The sequence below is a fragment of the Zalophus californianus genome, chromosome 13 (genome assembly GCF_009762305.2).
Source record: "Zalophus californianus isolate mZalCal1 chromosome 13, mZalCal1.pri.v2, whole genome shotgun sequence".
NCBI classification, from domain to species: Eukaryota; Metazoa; Chordata; class Mammalia; order Carnivora; family Otariidae; genus Zalophus; species Zalophus californianus.
Genome location: NC_045607.1, coordinates 67,243,556 through 67,261,912, shown reverse-complemented (window position 1 = coordinate 67,261,912; position 18,357 = coordinate 67,243,556). Strand labels below are relative to the sequence as shown.

The following is an 18,357-nucleotide window of genomic DNA, read 5'->3' as shown; positions in this document are numbered from 1 at the left end:
AATCACTGTTTTAAATTCCAGTTCAAACATCTTACTTATGTCCGTATTAAGTCCCTGGCAGTGAGTACTACTTCCTATTCTTTCTTTTGGGGTGAATTTGTCCATCTTGTCATTTGTCCAGAAAAGAAAAGAAGGAAGAGAAAAAAAACAGTAACAACAACAACAGAAAAAAACCAAAACACTGTATACTGGGTATATTTTGGTCTGCTTGTTAAAAGAAACTAGATCCCAAAATAAGAAAGAAAATATATATATAAATAAAATAAAATAAAATGAAACAAAAAATTACATATATAAAGTATATATGAAAATTTAAAAAAATAAAAAATAATTGAGAAAATAAGAAAATAACTGAAACATTAATACTAAAAGACTAAAGAACAAAAATTCAAAGAATGCTATATACTACTTCCCTGAGGAGCTGAAGCTTTGCAGTTCTCTATGATGCATAAACTTGGTGCTAGCCATTTGTTCCTGCTGGTCTTCTTGGGGAAGGGCCTGTTGCTCTGATTCTCAGGTGCACTTGCCCTAGTGGCAATGCTTCTCCCGGGCACTGGGGAGGCAGGGTTCAGTGTAAGCGGCTCCAGACTCCACTAAGGCGGCGCTGTTTTGCTCCCTGCAGGCTTTCACCACTGATGGGGGGCGGGGAGCGGGCAACGGGGGCACCCTGATCTCTAGCCAGGGAGCTCAAAGTTCACACCCCTCACTCTTCAGTGAGCCCTCACAGAAAAGCAAACAATCACTCTTGTGTCCCTGGTTTCCATCAGAACTCTGTGCTCACTCAGCCTGTGACTGAGTATTTCTATCTCAGGCACAGGACTCCTACAGTGCACACCTGAGCCTCTCCTCCGGGGGAGGGAGGGGAGTCTCACCCCAGTTGGGCCCCTTGCTGGGCCCCTGCTCAGAGAGCGGTCGCCCCCACCAGCCACGGTTCCCAGTTTATGGCAACAGACAGCTGAATGCTGGAGCCTGGACTCCCTGTTTGCAGCCGGCTTCCCCGCCCTGATGGCTCAGAATTCTGCTGCACTGTCAGCCCCATTCTTCTTGTGACCCCGGGGATCCTGAGACCACGCTGTTCCACCTGCGATTCTGTCCCGCTTCCCCACCTGAGCTTTTTAAGCCAGGGACGTCCCGCACTTCTAAGAAGTCCCGATTTTGCGCTCTGCTCCAGTAGCCTCCTTAAGCCACCTCCCTCCCCTCCGCCCTATCCTCTGAATACCACCCTGGATTCCTGTCTCCATGCCTCCTACCTTGCAAACAGTGGTCGCTTGTCTACTTATAGACTTGCAGCATCTGTTTTCTCAGATCTCCAATTGATTTCTTGAGTCTTCAGAATGATAACTATCTAGTTGTATTCGAGGGATGAGACCAACTTACAGTCCCCCTACTCCTCCACCACCTTAACTCCGCTCCTCTTGCAGGCTTCTATTTAAATAAGAAATTCTTGGTCTACCTGTCCCTGAGAAATTTTTCATTCTGGAGACATCTGTACTATATATGGGACAGTATGCATATCAGCGCATATCATAGCCGCAGGAACAGCAATGTGGTAAGGATGGAAGCAGAGAACTGTGCAAGACTAATACATTTCAATGACAGTTCTCAGAGTTTGCAGATACAAAGGCTACAATCTAGAATGTGAATAGTAAATATGATATCTCTTTTCCCTGAAAATGTTCAACTTTGATAATAAGATAAGGAGCTCCATTTACCTGTGCACGGTATGGATAGGTTTCCTCTGAGTCCAGGCTTCTGCTGTCCTTCACATACTGGGAGAAGGTGTTACCATCAGGCCACTGCTACAGCCCTCCTGGCCTTTAGACAGACAGCAGTCCACCAGGTTCTGCTCACTCAATGCAACAACGTTTGCCAGTTTTCCGGAACATTTGTCCTTGGAGGGCACCTGTTGCATGAAAAGCCTAACACAAGCCACAAAAACCCTGAAACCAAATTAAAAAGCTCTCAGGCTACAAAACCAATAGCAAGATTTGACAACAGCCCACACATGTGAAAACTCTCTTAAAACACAGACAACTGTACACGTTTCTCAGCCGACCACAGCAAGGACACTGATTCCTTTCACCTTCACTCCTGAGGGTGACCTGCTGAATACCGTCTCACCTGATCCTTCACAGGGGTTACGTAGCCTTTCTCCAGTCCACAGAGGAGGGGGTCTCAGCAAAGGGAGGTGCTTGGAACTCGTTCCCTTCCTCATGCTTCTGTATTTGAAGACCATTCATCACCTGCCTGAATTCTTCACTGGTCTTCAAGGAAAAGGAAATAGAATGTTGACAAGCATGAGATTTTTTGGCAAAGTACTGAGGAAGGACGCATGAAACACTCAGCAATCCTGCCACACTCACCAGGTCACCAAAGGCGTTCATCGCCATCGTGAAGCTGTGTTTCCCTTGACTGAATTCCTGATTGTGCCGTTCAATCATTTTCATATTCTTCGCCCACACTGCTCTCCTCCATCCTTTTTCATTCTGCAGAAAAACAAACTATCATCTTTATTTCTATTTAAAACCAACTCACCTGCACCAAATGGATGTGCTGACAGAGAGGAGGGGAAACCTTGACCAGGGCTGGGCTGACGCTCCGGGAGCTGCTCTCCAGCAACCGCGCAGCAGGACATAGGCCCCCACCGTCGTGCAGTCCCGGTGCCTCGCTTACTGCCTTGGTTAGAGCGGCCTGGAGCAGCTACTCTCTGCTGTGAACTCCCACCAGCATAGATCCCGTGAGCAGGATCACAGAGGGGAGGGGGGAGTCTCACGGGCGTGGGCCTGGAGAAGGAGGCTGTGACCCACTGTCTAGACGTGTGGAGAGCAAAACTGATCTTCAGAGGGCAAAATCATGGTCTCCTGATGAATACTTTTTTGTTTAAAATAACATCTTTCTTAAACTTATTTAAATTAAATCTCAAGAAAAGGACCTTGGATACTGAGGAAAATAATAATCCATTATGCAGAGAGTGGGGAGGAAAAAGCAGTTTCTACATTCCACCTTTCCTCATTTTATTAAACCACATTTTTCTGGAAATAAAGCTTTTCTGTTGACTTTGGGAAGGAAGAAGAATCTCTGCCTAATGGAGACTGGAGAGGAGAATTACAGAATACCATGGCTTCCCTGGACACCACTCCGTGTGTCCCCTTTCTTTCCATGGACTTGGGCAAGTGTCTGGGGATTGCCAGGCCACTCCAGATTCTTCCAAAACCCAGAGGCATCCCATCCTGAAACAGTGCTAATAAATCTGTCTGTGGGCTCTGTTTCCTCCACTTGCCTCCACCTTTGTCTGGAATAATCAGGGACCACTAGACTAGATTACGGTGTTCTCAATCCTCAGGGAGATTTTAACCCACAATTCTAGGACTGAAGGACATGCAGGCTGAGGCTGAAAACCTACTTGGGCTTCCCTGTGACTTCTATTCATGAGCCACTTGCCAGAGCATGAATTTGGGGTAATCAGTTGATCTGGGTCCCCAGAGAAGGTATGGATCTCCCCTCAGCACTCTCCCTGGTCCCCCAGCTTCCCCTCCTCCGGGTCAACTGATCACGTGCCACTTGTCCAGGTGCCTTGCCACCTGCCAGTAGGCCCAGAGGCAGAAGTTCTGCACACAGGCAGGTGTAGTTAATCACAGTGTAGACACGTAGGGGGTAGGGCTGGCCCTGGGAAAACCGGGGCCTTCCATGCAAAGCCTGGGACCCTCACCCAACCTGGGAGACCCCTAGACTTTCACTTGTGACTGGGTCAGCATAGCTGTAACTGCCACAGGTGAAGCCAAGGCCGGTCCTGAGGGACGGGGCCAGTCCCCAAACCAGTTTGGCCACCACATTTTGGGTCAGAGGTTCAGGGCTCCCTGGAGGTACTGTCCTCAGGCTCGGCCCCATCGTACACCCCACCGGCCGGGCTACAGGATGGTAGTGCTACGTGTTCCTGTTCACATGCCCCAGAAGCTGCAGGCGGGTTGCAGGGCGGGGAGCAGGGCAGCGGGCCCCCTGCACATGCCACACCCTCAGCCTTCCTCCACCGCCCCTTGGAAACCCTCGGGAGGTTAAAGTCCATGTCTGTACTCCACCTTAGTGGCTCTAACATCACAGAAGAAAGGAGCATGGCTTTTCGGGTGGTTTGGTCTAATCAGAAACTCATGTGTTTTCCCTTCCTGGGTTTTGGAACATGCATCCTTCTCTCTTCCTGGCTGCCCTTTGCTTGGGAATAACCACAGCTGCTCCACAACCCGACCAGAGCTTAGATGCGCACTGGTCCCGGTGGAAGGCGGCGCACGGGAAGCTATATGACGAGGTTGGTAACAGCTGAGCTGTCCAGTGAGGCCCCCAGGGAATGTTCTATGCTGGTGGGAGTTCACAGCAGAGAGTAGAGACCTCTCACCAGGTCTCCAGCACTTCTCTGCTCAGGGAGGGCAGGGGTCAAAGGGATTCCATACAGAGGCTGGGAGTTGGAGCGGGGCCAACACGGACATTCTGCAGCTCTGGGCTGGGGGCCCCGGGCAGGCTCCCCAGGGCCATCAGCCCATAGAGAACTGAGAACGTGGGACAGTGATTCAGTTTTCCTCAGAGGAGTCTTGTGGACTGAATGCACTAAAATATGTCAGGCATTAGCATAGAGGAGGGCTCATTCCATACTGCTTTCTTGTGAGGGCTGTGAGAAAGAAATCCACAGGCCCAAATTGGTGTCACGTAGGTTAAGGCCCCAATTCAGGAAACCAAGACTTAATACCTAACCGAACTTCAGGTTCAACTCCCAGCAATGTAACCTTGAAAGAGCCAACATGGAATTTCCTGGTCCATCTGGGGAATTGACTGAGAGACCCTTCTGCTCCCCTGAGCAGGGCCACCTGCTCCAAACAATGCATTCCTTGCAAATAGAGTCCTTTCTTCTTTTTATGTTTTTTCTCTGCCTTTTAAAGCCTTTCTTTTGTTTAGCTCAGCTGAGTTCCCTTCTACTTGCTAGATGGCATGCTGCCTTGTTCATGAATCCTCTCATAAAGCCAATGAGATCTTCAAATTTCCTTGGCTGAATTTTGATTTGGCGGCAGGACCAGATGTGGAGTAAACTCCCGGCAGCATTCGGGACAAGGAAAACACAGGGGTGGTGCCCACGAACCCTTGAGTTCTGGGTCTTCTCCCCCTTGCCCAGCACTGGGGGTAAGCTCCTCTGGGTCAGAGTTCTGTTTTGTCTCTATTTTTGCCTCGAAACTCTGGATCTAATTGGCTTTCCTTTACAGGGCGTGTCAGCTTGAGCTGCAGAAGGTTATGCCAGGAGCCCAATGGTGTTGGCATGTTTGCCCGGAGCCCCACTGAGCTGACAGAAGGGTCTGCCCTGAGCCAACCCAGGCCTTTCAGGCCACATTCCCCATGTGGAAAACCTCAGCAAGCTCCCCAAGGGAATGGGTAGTGGTGCTCACAGGGCCTTCCAAGTGCCAGGATGCAGTTCTGCTGATATATGAAGGTACATGTTTGTTTGTCTTATTTTGTGTTCATAACGGTTATTGCTAGCAGGATCTTGGAAGCCAAAAAGACTCACAAATTGATGGGCATGGGTTGAGCATTTTAAAGGCTACTAGAACTCTGGCCATCTCAAACAGACTCCCGAGTTAGGATAAGATGGTCACAGAGCAGGTTCGATGGACTCTAGGTCACCTGTCAGCCTCAAGAAAATATCCTTGCAACTTGGTGCCCTGTGAAACATGACACAGTCCTCACCCCATGACACCTCCTTCTTAGGTATTAGCTCGGCTCCATGAAACCCAAAGCCTTAGCTACTGGGATCCTTAAATTTTAGGCAGGCATGCTACCTTCTGGCACACCTGCTTATTTTCTGCCTAAGAACTATAGTCCCAGAAGGTACAGATATCTAGCAAGATTAAAAAAATTTTATTAAAAATAACCTAGAATTACAGTGTCCATTATGGGGAATATTCCAGTTAGACAGGATTGTTCATTTAAGAAGTGTATGAAAGTCAGGGTTCCCAATCTAAATACACAGAATGGGATGCCTACTTTAATTAATATGAAGAAGTCTCCAAAAGCCTTCAACATTCCAAAATAGTCACATTGAAAAATTCATTACAAAAAGGTACTGAAAAATTAGAAACACGAGAGGTGCTTAAGACCAAAGTCTGTACCGGCGCCTGGGTGGTTCAGATGGTTAAGCGTCTGCCTTTAGCTCAGGTCTTGAGCCCGGGGTTCTGGGATGAGTCCCGTGTCGGGCTCCCTGCTCCGTGGGGAGCCTGCTTCTCCCTCTTCCTCTCTCTCTGTCTCTCATGAATAAATAAATAAAATCTTAAAAAACAAAAAAAGACCAAAGTCCATAAGACTGACTTGTCTCCAACAGCTCCTCCATCCTCCCTTCCCCGAGTGTTCCTTCTGCTACTTTCCTGTCTCAGGTGCCTTTACACCTCACAGGAAACTGCCTGAGGTGACAGGTGATCCTCCCAAGATGCCTGTCATCCTTGGTCAAGGACTGAACTGAGGGCCAGAGTAAAGCATTTCTCCAACCTGGGCAGGGTCCCCAGAGTTTGTTTCTTTGTTTGTTTCATTTTTAAATCAATTCCTCCTGAGCCCAGGTGAGAGAGAGAAACAAAAATTCACATTATCCCTTCCTTTCCAAGTCCAGACCCATTGGTTATGGATCTTTTTCTCTTGGAATTACTGTTTCCTCGCATCCCTCTGGTTTTACATCCTAAAAATGTGACTTGGCTTTCCAGCGGCCTCAGCTCTCTCTTGGGCTATCTGTGGGAGTGGTTCTACATCTTGTAAAAATAGTACTGTTTACACCTTCTTGAAGGATGTCTTTTGGGCCCATGATGTTGTTTAATATTGCCTGAAAGTGTTACTGTTTTTCCTGGCTAAGATTTGACAATGTATTTTTCAAAATTTTAATAACTATAATAAAAAATTTGGCCAAACTAAAAGCTGATATTTAGAGCCTGATAGAATTTTTTTAGTTCTCGTTTTTCTCTTTTAAATTTTTAGGCCTTTTCTGTTAAGCAAAATTTACTCAGAGGAAGGCTTTCTCACAGGTGGATGGGTGCATCAGTCCTTTTATATTATTAAAGCAAGAAGTCCATTCTTTGAGAAACTAAAAACAGATGTCCTTGTTTTATAAATCTAGTCTTTACAGGACAGAGTGGTTGCAAAAACAATTCAAAGAACGCCAGTCCTTTTTGCCAATCCCTAAACCTCCCTTATTTATCTCAAAAGGCTTATAAGTATTGTAAAAGTTCTAGCCCAAAGAGATCAAAAGTCCTTCTAGAAAGTGCTTGTATTTTTTCCCCGTGCCTTCAAAATATAAACATTCAGTGTTCTACTCATTTTTTCCAGGAACTCCTTATGTGGCTCATCTCTTCACAATGCAGATTCCAGGGAGATTATTCTTACCAACCAAACATGGAAGACAAGGCCATTTAAAACTCGTTTTGCCAACAACAAATACAAATCTTAAGTGTCTTCTCCACAAAGAAGACAAAAACAAAAAAAGCTTTAGCCCTGTAGACAAATAACCTTAATTTATTCCATCTACCAGAAAAATAAAAACAGATCCAAACATAAAAGTTAGTTGTTGTTGTTTCTTAAGATTTTATATTTTAAGTACTCTCTATTACTAACATGGAGCCGGAACTCACAAACCCTAGATCAAGAGCCACATGCTCTACCGACTGAGCCAGCCAGATGCCCCAAAACTAGTGTGTTTTGTACCAATTTCATGACAGTAATTTTACAATAGAAGATATAACATCTGCAACTCTCTGTATGTTCATGGGCATCTACAGATGTGTTGTAAATGCTTCTACCTTCGGATGGCATTGCCAAAATTAACTTGTAAAGACCTCTATTTAGTTGGTTTGAAGGCAAGTGACAGTAACCATGGGGCATTCTAAAACTCCAAAAGGTAAAAACTAACCCAAGTGCTTTTCAAGTTCACATGATCTAGAAAATTATTTGATATAAATGCTACTTTAAGGTTGATGGTTTAACTAACACGAACACATCTTTAGAGTTATCAACAGTAAAAAGACTTTTATTTTACCTGGGTTTACTAGCCAAATAAGTTGTTATAAGATTAAGAATAAGATTCTTATAAGAATAAGATCTTTCACTAATTAAAAAAACATAATAGCTTAGGATAAAATTGATTTTGTCTAATGCTTAATAAGATTTTTATAAGTAATCTGCACATAACTGCAAATACAAGTAGATTAAATACCAAGTTTTGGAGTAAATTTTTTTAATTGTGTAGGGGCCAAGAGCAGGCTGCCTTAAGATGGGCCACTTTGGCAGAAAGATTGTTTTTGAGTTAAAAGCAACCAAAACCCAGCTGATTTAGGAAAAACTCTTTACCTCTCCCTCACCTGCCTGCCTTAGCAGGAAGAGGGCATTAACAGATTCCTCCTTACCCGAGAAACTAACCTGTACAACAGGACAAACTTTGCTTTCCAACATCTCCTCTCGCCGGCCGGCTAACAGTCTCCCTCGTCTTTGCATCCCCAGCCCTGACCCCTCTCCTTATCTCTGGATGTCCTGTGAGCCCTGTGTTGCCTGCCTGTCTTTAGGATTTCATGCCTATATGGGTTCCCTGTATGTACAAAACTAAATTTGATGTTCTCCTGTAAATCTGCCTTGGATCAATTAGATTCTTAGTCCAACTTGAAGGACCTTAAGGGGCAGAGGAAATTCTTCTCCTGGTAAATAACACAATTCAACCAAGTAAATTTGGAGATCTAAGTGGCTTTATGAAATACTTCATGGATCAGGCAGGGCCCCGTGGAGCTGGTAGAGGCGTTCCCAGGAGATGTACAACATGGAAGGCTTTTATAGAAGAAGGCGGTGGCCAGAGAGTTATTAGCCAAAGAAAAGGACTCTTTCTTTGCCTCTTTCTAGGCAATGCCTCTTTCCAGGGGACAAAGCAAGGTTTCCACCTCACCTCTTTGAGGGATGGAGAGGACCTAAGTGGCAGACTCACTGGACCAGAATGAAAACTTCCTGGCTGACAGGTTAATATTACCTTTGTGGGATAGGTTGAAACTGCAATTAGGTTCTGTGTTAAGAACCAGTTTGGGTACTCAGTTGAAGTGACATTTGGATTTAATATGATTACTTCTGAAAGTATTGAAAAGATTATAGAAGATAAATTACATGGTGGTCAGCATATAATCTCTAGCATGTAGCTATACTATTATTCTTAATGATGTTCTGGAATTTAAGAGGGCCCTTATCATCAAAACACCCTTGTTGGGGTCATATCTTAAGATATATCACTGAAGATTTGTCAGAATTGTCAGACAACACAGGAAAATAACAGAACATGTGACAAGGCCTTGAGGTCTAGGGAGGGCCGAGCACCTGAGGTCACAGGACCCAGCAGAGATGGACAGAGGATTAGGGTCACGAGGCCACAACTCTCAGCTGGAGCCATTCCAACACGCTCTCACGGGTGCTCTGTGCTCAATGTCGGTTGAGAGTAAAGGACTAAGGTGACCTTGGAGTCTCTCAACCAAACCAGCTTCCATCATCATGGCTTTCTGCCCTGTGTTCCCTGCTTGTTGAGCCCCCAGATGTGCACGATGCACTGAAATGGTTCAACTGAGGGGAGATTTTCAAGCAAAATGCAACGCTGCCTCCTGGACTCACCTTAGTGAGCCTTGCTCATGGGTGATCCATCTGGGAAGCTGGTGTTCTTCCCCCTCTTCTCTTGCATGTTCTCAGAAACATAATAGGCAAGTCAAAAATGACTTTCTCCACTTTAGTGGATTCACTCTCCAATTGGTCCTGGCAAACTGGGCTTGCCAGCATACATGAGTGAACAGTTACCTGGCTCGTGAGCAATCATGTCACATGTTGTTTATATGGTGCCCCTGGGGTTGGGACAGTAATGCATCATTGCCCTGACTTGTCTCCTCCCGTTAGAGCTTTCATGAACAACTTGGTAGTGGCTGTTTTTAAGGATTCTTAGAGGGATCTTGGCCATTGTCCTTTTGGCAATTTCTTCTGTTACTCCTTAGTTTTTTTAATAAAAAAAAAAAAAAAACAGGTAATCATTATGAAAATTTTAGAAAGTTCTGGTAAGCGAAATTAAAGAGAAAAAAAAAGACAGTATCCATAATCTCTTAAAACCAGTAGACAACTGGGATTTATGGCTCACTCGGGAACACTATGCTTTGACTGATGGCCTTTGAGCACCGTAATAACCCTTATCTCATCTTACAGGTGAACGAACTGAAGCTTAGAGAGGTTTGGGAACTTCTTTAGCCAGTATGCAGGGAGCCAGGAATTGGTCTCAGGAGCTGTTAACTCCAGACAAGGCAGCACGTAGTGTTGCAGAACAGTGCCAGACCCCGGACTGAAGGCTGGCTGTCAACAAAGATAATGGGAAAGAATTGCGAAGGACAATAGTTAATGTTTTATACTGCAGTCCAAGGGACTACATGCCTCTCCAAACCTGTCCCCAAAGTCATTACCCCAGGCACAGTCCCTCCCCTCTGCCACTGTGTCCATTTAAACATTTCTGGAAAGCGTTTCCTTATCTGTGACTGTGCACTGACTTCTGGGGAGATTCTCTCTTCCCCCTTCAGGAACCACCACCCTCTTCCAGCAGAAGACCCCCATGTTTGAGTTATTTCTTCGAGAGCAGGTCCTAGGGTGGGGGGGTTGCTCCGGGAGGGGAGACTGTATCAGATGCCAAAGGGGGTCCTGTAGCCACCTGCAGATCTGTGTCACGTGTGACACAAGGGGAGTGATAATTAATGAAAATGTTAGTGTTCTTTTCTTGTTTGTGTTCCTTTTCTAGGAACTTGTTCCCTCTACAGTTAGAGATTTCCTTGTCTTAAAGATCGGAATTTGAACAGCAGAAATGCAAAGAGGAAAGAGTCACCGTTCGCCTTTGACATCGCAAACGTAATTCCTGAGTCCACAAGGGTCCTGAGGGCCAAGCTTTGAAGAGAGAAGATAAGGTTTCCTAATCTCAGGGTCCAATCTGAAAACCTCCCATAAGGTCGCTGTATTCAAGGAATGAAGCGTCCATTGCCTATGGAGTGGGAAGAAGAGGGGAGAAGAGTGTCCCCAACCCTGGGAGAGGGGCAGGGTTTCTCAAAAGCTGAGGGCAGTAGCCTGCTTGCACTCATGCTATACGAGGCTGGTCGAGAGAGGGTGGACTCTGGAAAATTCTCAGGCACAGCTTTAGCAAAGAGGGGAGCAGGTCACAGATTCTGGGATGACCGAGGGCCACAAACACAGACTGTTCCTAAGACCTCAGGACCCTTGCACAACCATGGGGAGCAAGAAAGGCTCCCTGAAGAATGCAAGAGACTAGATTTAGCAGGGTGGCTCCCAGTCAGTTATTTTAAGAAGGGTAAAGGGATATGATAGTTCTGGGCACTGTGGACAATAATTATTCCCAAGGGCAGGGTTATAATCATGGTTGAATCTGAAAGGGGCTAATTACATCCCAGAACTGGAAAGAAATGCAGAGGGTTGCTGAAAACTGGGGAACTGAGGTTTACAGTTTCTCCTTAGGCTCATCCTTCAGTTCCAGTGGACTCAACTTAACTTCCAATCCTACTCAGCCACTAAAACAGATGAAGGTTGAGAAACAAAAAAAGAAAATATTATAGTCTCTCAAATGGGTTAAGACATATTTTCCGCGTCAGCCATGTGTGCTCAGTTTCGGGTTCCTGCATCCTGGCTGGGGAACTCCTTCCCCACGCCCCACTCTCCTCCACCTGAGTTGTGTGCATTCCTGTTGCAAAGGGGAACTGTTCTCAGCTGATGCCCCATAATTTGCAGAGTGGAGCACTCAGTGATCTCAGAGGAATCCAAGCAGTTGGGCACAAATCCAACCCAGGCTGTGCCAAATACTGTTACTGAACAGTCAGGGTTTGCTGTCAATGATCACCTGAACAGGAGGAGAGCCCGGCCCCCAGGAGCACAGGGTTTGGTTGAATGCTGGTGAAGTGTGACCCCACAGTGCCCTCCTCCAGGCACCTTGGGACAGTCTACACAGTGCACAAGTGTTTGCAGGGGTCAAAAGGAAATACGCCGCTGCAGATAAGACACACAGCCTGCTCCACCCCGGCTTGCACAGAGCTCATGATCCAGACAGGTGGGGCCGCAGAAGCTCCCGGCCGGTGGTCACGCACACACGACAGTACCAGGGAGCTGGACACGCCTTGATCTCCCTCCAGTCTCCCAGGTGGTCAGCACTGCCCTCCTGAGATGACCCTTTGCCATTGTGCCCAACTGGTTTCTTGTGCTTTTTTCAGCAGGGGGTGAGACAGCTTCCCACACTCACCTGCTCACTGGGAAGCAAGCTGAATTTCATTTCACTGTAGTAAAATACACGTAACAAAATTGACCCTTTTAACCATTTTCATTTAGTGCATTCACATTGTTGTGAAACCCTCACCACCATTCATCTCCAGAACATTCCTCATCTCAAACTGAACTCTGTCCCCATGAAACACTAAGTTCCCACTCTCCTCTCCTCCCAGCCCCTCAAATTCAATTGTGATACGGATGATATTTTTGGAAGGTTTATGTTCATTTTTTATTGACCTTCTTATATGCAACCCGCCTTGATTCATCCAGAAGCATCCATTACCTTGGGAAGTGTCAGGAGTAATAAAGGAAAAATGAAAATACAAGAGTCAAATATTCAGGATTTAATGCGCAAAATCAGATTCTTGAGCTCCTGGCTTTCAATAAAAATCCAGACTTTGTAGAGAGACACACGGTCTTTCCAAATGCCAGAAACTCCTGGGAAGCTGGGTGGGCACCTAGGACATGCTGACTCCCGATCCCTTGTCTTCCCTGTGTTGTCCTCAGGAGATGAGGGAATCCACAGCGGCATCATATTTGTGTTAACACAAGTTTACATGGTGACTGTGGATGAGGAATCCAGGTTTCTACGTAACCCGGAGGCAGGACGGGGATGGGAAGTTCAGGTCCAAGTGTCAGCACACTCATGAATTAAAACTTCTTCTTCCCATTCTCTGTCCCTGGGTGTGTAGGAGCAGAGACCCACTGACATTGTTTCATGGTCTGACTCCAGCTTTCCTCCGACCACTGAGATCTGTGACCGTGTTTCCAGAGCAGCTAGAGTCACGGTGCTTCCCAAAGCGACGCCCTGCCTGTGGAACACGGGGTGAGTTTTGTAGTGTCAGGGGATGGAATTCACATGGCCATGAAATATTTCAATGGAAGAGGCCTATGGGGCTTGCCCCTCACTCCTATAAACAAAACAGAGCAAAGGCTTCTGGACAAACGAAATAGCAATAACTTTAAAGCCAAAGCCACACTGCCCACAATGAACTAGTTATTACTCTAGTGAAATGGAGAAATAAGGATCAATGGATATTTTTTTAAGATTAAATTATTCAATTGAAATAATGTCCATTATTCTAAGACTCTTTCTTAATTTTCTTTTTTTTAACTTTCTTTCTATCCTTTTTCTTTCTCTTTTACTCTCCTTTCTTTTTGTTTTTGTTTTTTTTTTTGTTGTTGTTGTTGTTGTTGGCATTATGATATATTTAAATTTTTTTTGGAGTGACTCGTGATAATGTTGGGCAGTTTTTGCTCTAAGTGGCCTTACTTTGCAAAGCAAAGTGTCAGTCCCCCATGTTCTTCAAGAAATTTTGCTATTCCATGAACATCCCAAAGTGTGGGAACCACTGGCACACAGTAGGGCTCTCAGGGTTCAGGCATCAGTAAAATGAAAAGCTACTTTTCATTGGATACCAGCTTTATGCTGCAGCCTTTGGGGGCAGAGATAGTAACATTTATTTTTATTTCTTATCTTCAGGATAATGTTCTTGACAAAATGATGAATGGAAATCTAATCAAGCTTTTATTCCACTTTTCTCTGCTTTATGGAGGGATAAATTAAATGCCACCAGGAGAAAGCAATTAGATAAAGCCACAAATCAGAACATTCCACAAGATAACCTGTTTTTCATGAGTGTTCTGTACATGAAAGAGTTTTTAGTGGGGTCCTCACTATTTACAGCCTGTGTTGACTGATAAGGTCCCCCAGTAGTTTCCCAGTGCCAAGGTGGACAGGGCCCTGGCTGGATGGCTGGCTCCCAGGTCCGGGGATGTGAGGACGCTGGAGAAGTGGGAACCTGAGCCGGAAGGCAGGGGAGCCTCACACAGAGAAGAGCGCAGAGTCCTAGTGAGGCTGCATCTTCAGTGAGGGGAGTCTTCACAGAAACTCAGACCCTCAAACCAGGCAAAGAAGGACATCGACCATGAGAAACTGATTAATGAGCATTGTTAATTCAATGAAAATTTTTAGAAAAGATTTTATTTATTTATTTGAGAGAGAGAGAGCAAGAGAGCACAAGCAGGGAGAGGGACAGAGGGAGAGGGAGAGGCAGGCTCCCCACTGAGCAGGGAGCCCCATGTGGGGCTCGATCTCAGGACCCCGGGATCATGATCTGAGCCGAAGGCAGATGCTTAACTGACTGAGCCACCCAGGTGCCCCTCAATGAGCATTTAAGATAAGTCAGTAGATGAGAAAACTTGACATGTCACAAAATTCTACAGCTTGTACTTGTAAAAAAAAAACTGCAATAAAGTAGGTTATGAGGGAACATACCTCATCATAATAAAGGCCGGATATGACATACCCACAGCTAACATCACACTCAGTTAAGAACTGAAAGATTTTCCTCTAAGATGAGGAACAAGACAAGGATGTCCAATCTTGCCACTTTATTCAACATTGTACCAGAAGTCCTAGGCATAGCAGTCAGATAAGAAAAAGAAATAGAAGGCATTCAGATTGGTAAGGAAGAAGTAAAACTGTCACTATTTGCAAATGACATGATACTATATTTAGAAAACTCTAAAGACTCCACCAAAAAACTATTAGAACTAATAAATTCTGTAAAGTCATAGGATACAAAATTAATATACACGAATCTGTGACATTTCTGTGCACTAATAATGAAGTAGCGTAAAAGAAATTAAGAAAACAATCCCATTTACAATTGTACCAAAAAAGAAAATGAAACACCTAGGAAAAAAATTAACCAAGGAGGTGAAAGACCTGTACTCTGAAAACTATAAAACACTGATGAAAGAAACTGAAGACAATACAAACGAGTGGAACGATATGCCATACTCATGCACTGAAGAATTAATATTGTTAAAATGTTCATAATACCCAAAGCAATCTGTAGATTTAATGCAATCCCTATCAAAATATCTAGTATTTTTCACAGAACTAGAACAAATAATCCTAAAATTTATATAGAACCACAAAAGACCCTAAATAGCAAAAGCAATCGTAAGAAAGAACAAAGCTGGAGGTATCACAATTCCAGATTTCAAGATATGCTACAAATGTATAGTAACGACATTAATATGGTACTGACACAAAAATAGTCACATAAATCAGTGAAACCAGATAGAAAGCCCAAAAAGAAATCCATACTTATATAGTCAATTAATCTTGGACAAGGAAGGTAAGAATATACATGGGGAAAAGTCAGTATTTTTTTTATGGTTTTCCTTTTTATTTAATCAAAGACTGGTGGGTAAACATAAATACAGCACAATTACTTCAGATCATTCTTCATATTGTATACACACAGACCAATGAACGTAATCTGAAAGAAACCTGCAGTCGGCAATGAAATGCTTACAGCTTTTCCTTCCCTCGCTCAAAAAAATTTAAAAACACACAAACTTAGAATCTCATCAGCACACACTCTCTTGTGACAAATGATTCAGACATAAATAGTGGGTGCAAAGAAACTATATGCTAACATATGTAGAACCTTTGTTAATGAAAACCCAGAAGCAGCCATAAGGATGAAGATACATTCAGTGACTGGTAACTGGTTGTGCCCTGAGGGGCGCCATCGACAGAGATCGTGCTGCAGAGAAAAGCTATGTATACACACAATGAGAAAATAAACTGCAAGATCAATGCATGCATGTTTAATACTGGAAAAATCACGGCCCTCCAAAATTTCTCCACGTTTGTTATAAAAGCCCTCTGCACTCAACTAAAATTAAAATGATCTTAAAAGGATAATACTTGTAAAGTTTACTTAAGCCTTTTCAGCCACAGAAACTGCAATGGAAATAAATGTTCAGAGTCATTTTCAAAACAAAAACAAAAATCTATTCTTCTGATGACATGCATGATTAGAAGGTCTATGCAAGATACATTGTTCTACATTCCCAATGACTAGGGAAGAAAACCTCAAGTCAATTTTTAGTTTGCAGATGGTCAAAGGATTTTGTATTCCAGCAGGAGTTCAAATCTTCTGGATCTTTTCACCAACAACTACTGGATTTTCTTTTCTGATTTTCTCAGCAGCATCAGCTTTGTAATTGTAAGAGCAATTGTGTACATCTGAGTAACGGTGTACACCACAGTAAACATTTCCACACCGGCATTCAAACCCAGTAAGTCCCACTTTCTTCCTGCACATGAAACAGCGATTCTTTTTTTTTTTTTTTTTCGTTTTTCAAGAGACTTGCTTTGCTCTTCAGATGGTTGTTGTGCCGTATCTGATACTGAAGCTTGCAGGTCTTCTGTTTCAGGTACTGCTTTGTCCACAGATGTACTGTCCACTTGGGAAGATGCTACAGATTCTGATAAAAGTGACTGATTTGATACAGGGCTTGGCTGCACAGATGCAGAGGTGGAGTCTAGCGGTGACTGGGCATCCAGGACACTGTCGTCTGTGCACTGGACGGGTAAAGATTCAGACAGACTACCGACAGAAGCTGCAGGTGGGCTTATTCTACCATTACTACTATTCTGTCTTTGAAGATGTTCTTTCTAGCACACTGAACACATGCCATTTGTAGGAGGGTTTCCATAAAATCCGCAGCCAGTGGAACAAAGCATAGGCACTTGGCTGTGATTAGTCTCTTGAGCCATGTTCCTCTGTTGCACACCTGGCGGCGGCCCTCCCTGCCCGCCGCGCTGCCCGCCACCGCCGGTCGCCGCCAGAGAGTGGGGACAGGTGAGGCCACCGAGTCCCTGCTCGCTCCAGCCCCGCTGCCCCCAAAGTCAGTATTTTCAAATAAATTGTGTCAAGAAAACTAGACAACTACATGCCGAAGAATGAAACTGGACCATTTTCTTACACCATATACAAAAATACACTCTAAATGAATTAAAGACCTAAACTTGAGATGTGAAATCATAAAACTCCTAAAAGAAAACATAGGCCGTAATCTCTTGGACATCGGCCTTAACAACACTTTTCTGGATACGTTTCCTTAGGCAAGGAAAACAAAAGCAAAAATAAACTGTTGGGACCACACCAAAATAAAAAGCTTTTTGCACAGGGAAGGAAACCATAAACAAAATGAAAAGGCAACCTACTGACTGGGAGAAGGCCTTTGCAAATTACATATATGGTAAGGAGTTAATACTCAAAATATATAATGAACTAATAGAACTCAACATAAAAAAAAAAACCAACACATTTAATCAGAATCAGAAAAGGACACAGGACCTGAACAGACATTTTTGCAAAGAAAACATACAGATGGCCAAAAGACACATGAAAATATGGACAACATCACTGATCGTCAGGGAAATGCAAATCAAAAACACAATGAGATATCGCCTCATACCTGTCAGAATGGCTGGCATCAAAAAGACAAGAAAAAATAAGTGTTGGCAAGGATGTGGAGAAAACGGAACCCTCATGCATTGTGGGTAGAATTGAAATTTGTGCAACCACTCTGGAAAACAGTATGGATGTTCCTCACAAAATTAAAAACAGAAATACCATACAATCCAGTAATTCCACTACTAGGTATTTACGCAACGAGAATGAAAACACCAAATTGAAAAGACATATTGCACCCCTATGTTTACTGCAGCATTATTTACAATAGCCAAGACAAGGAAACAGCCCAAGTGTCCGCTGATCGATGAGTGATTTGGCATATATATACAATGGAATATTAATTACTTAGCTGTAAAAAGGAATGAGATCTTGTCATTTGTGACAACATCAATGGACCTACAGGACATTCTGCTAAATGAAATAAGCCAGACAGAGAAAGGCAAATATCACATGATTTCATGCCTATGTGGAATCTAAAAAACAAAACAAAAGAACAAACCAACAAAAAACAGTAACAGACTCATAAAAAAGAAAACAAACCAGTTGTTGCCACTGAACAGGGGGGTCGGAGGATGAGCGAAATAGATGAGGGGATTGAGGGGGACAAAATTCCAGTTATACAATAAATAAATCACAGGGATGGAAAGTATAGCATAGGAAATATCGTCAATAATATTGTAATAACACTGTGTGGTGACAGATGAAGTACACTTATGGTGGTGAACACGGGATAATGTATAGA

The 18,357-nt window shown here is 44.0% G+C and overlaps 2 pseudogenes; both read right to left on the bottom strand.

The window, feature by feature from the left end:
• Positions 1-626: 626 nt before the first annotated feature.
• LOC118356178 lies at positions 627-2,480 on the bottom strand (annotated as a pseudogene).
• A 13,037-nt stretch (positions 2,481-15,517) lies between these two features.
• On the bottom strand, positions 15,518-17,147 carry LOC113934569 (annotated as a pseudogene).
• Between the last annotated feature and the right edge of the window lie 1,210 nt (positions 17,148-18,357).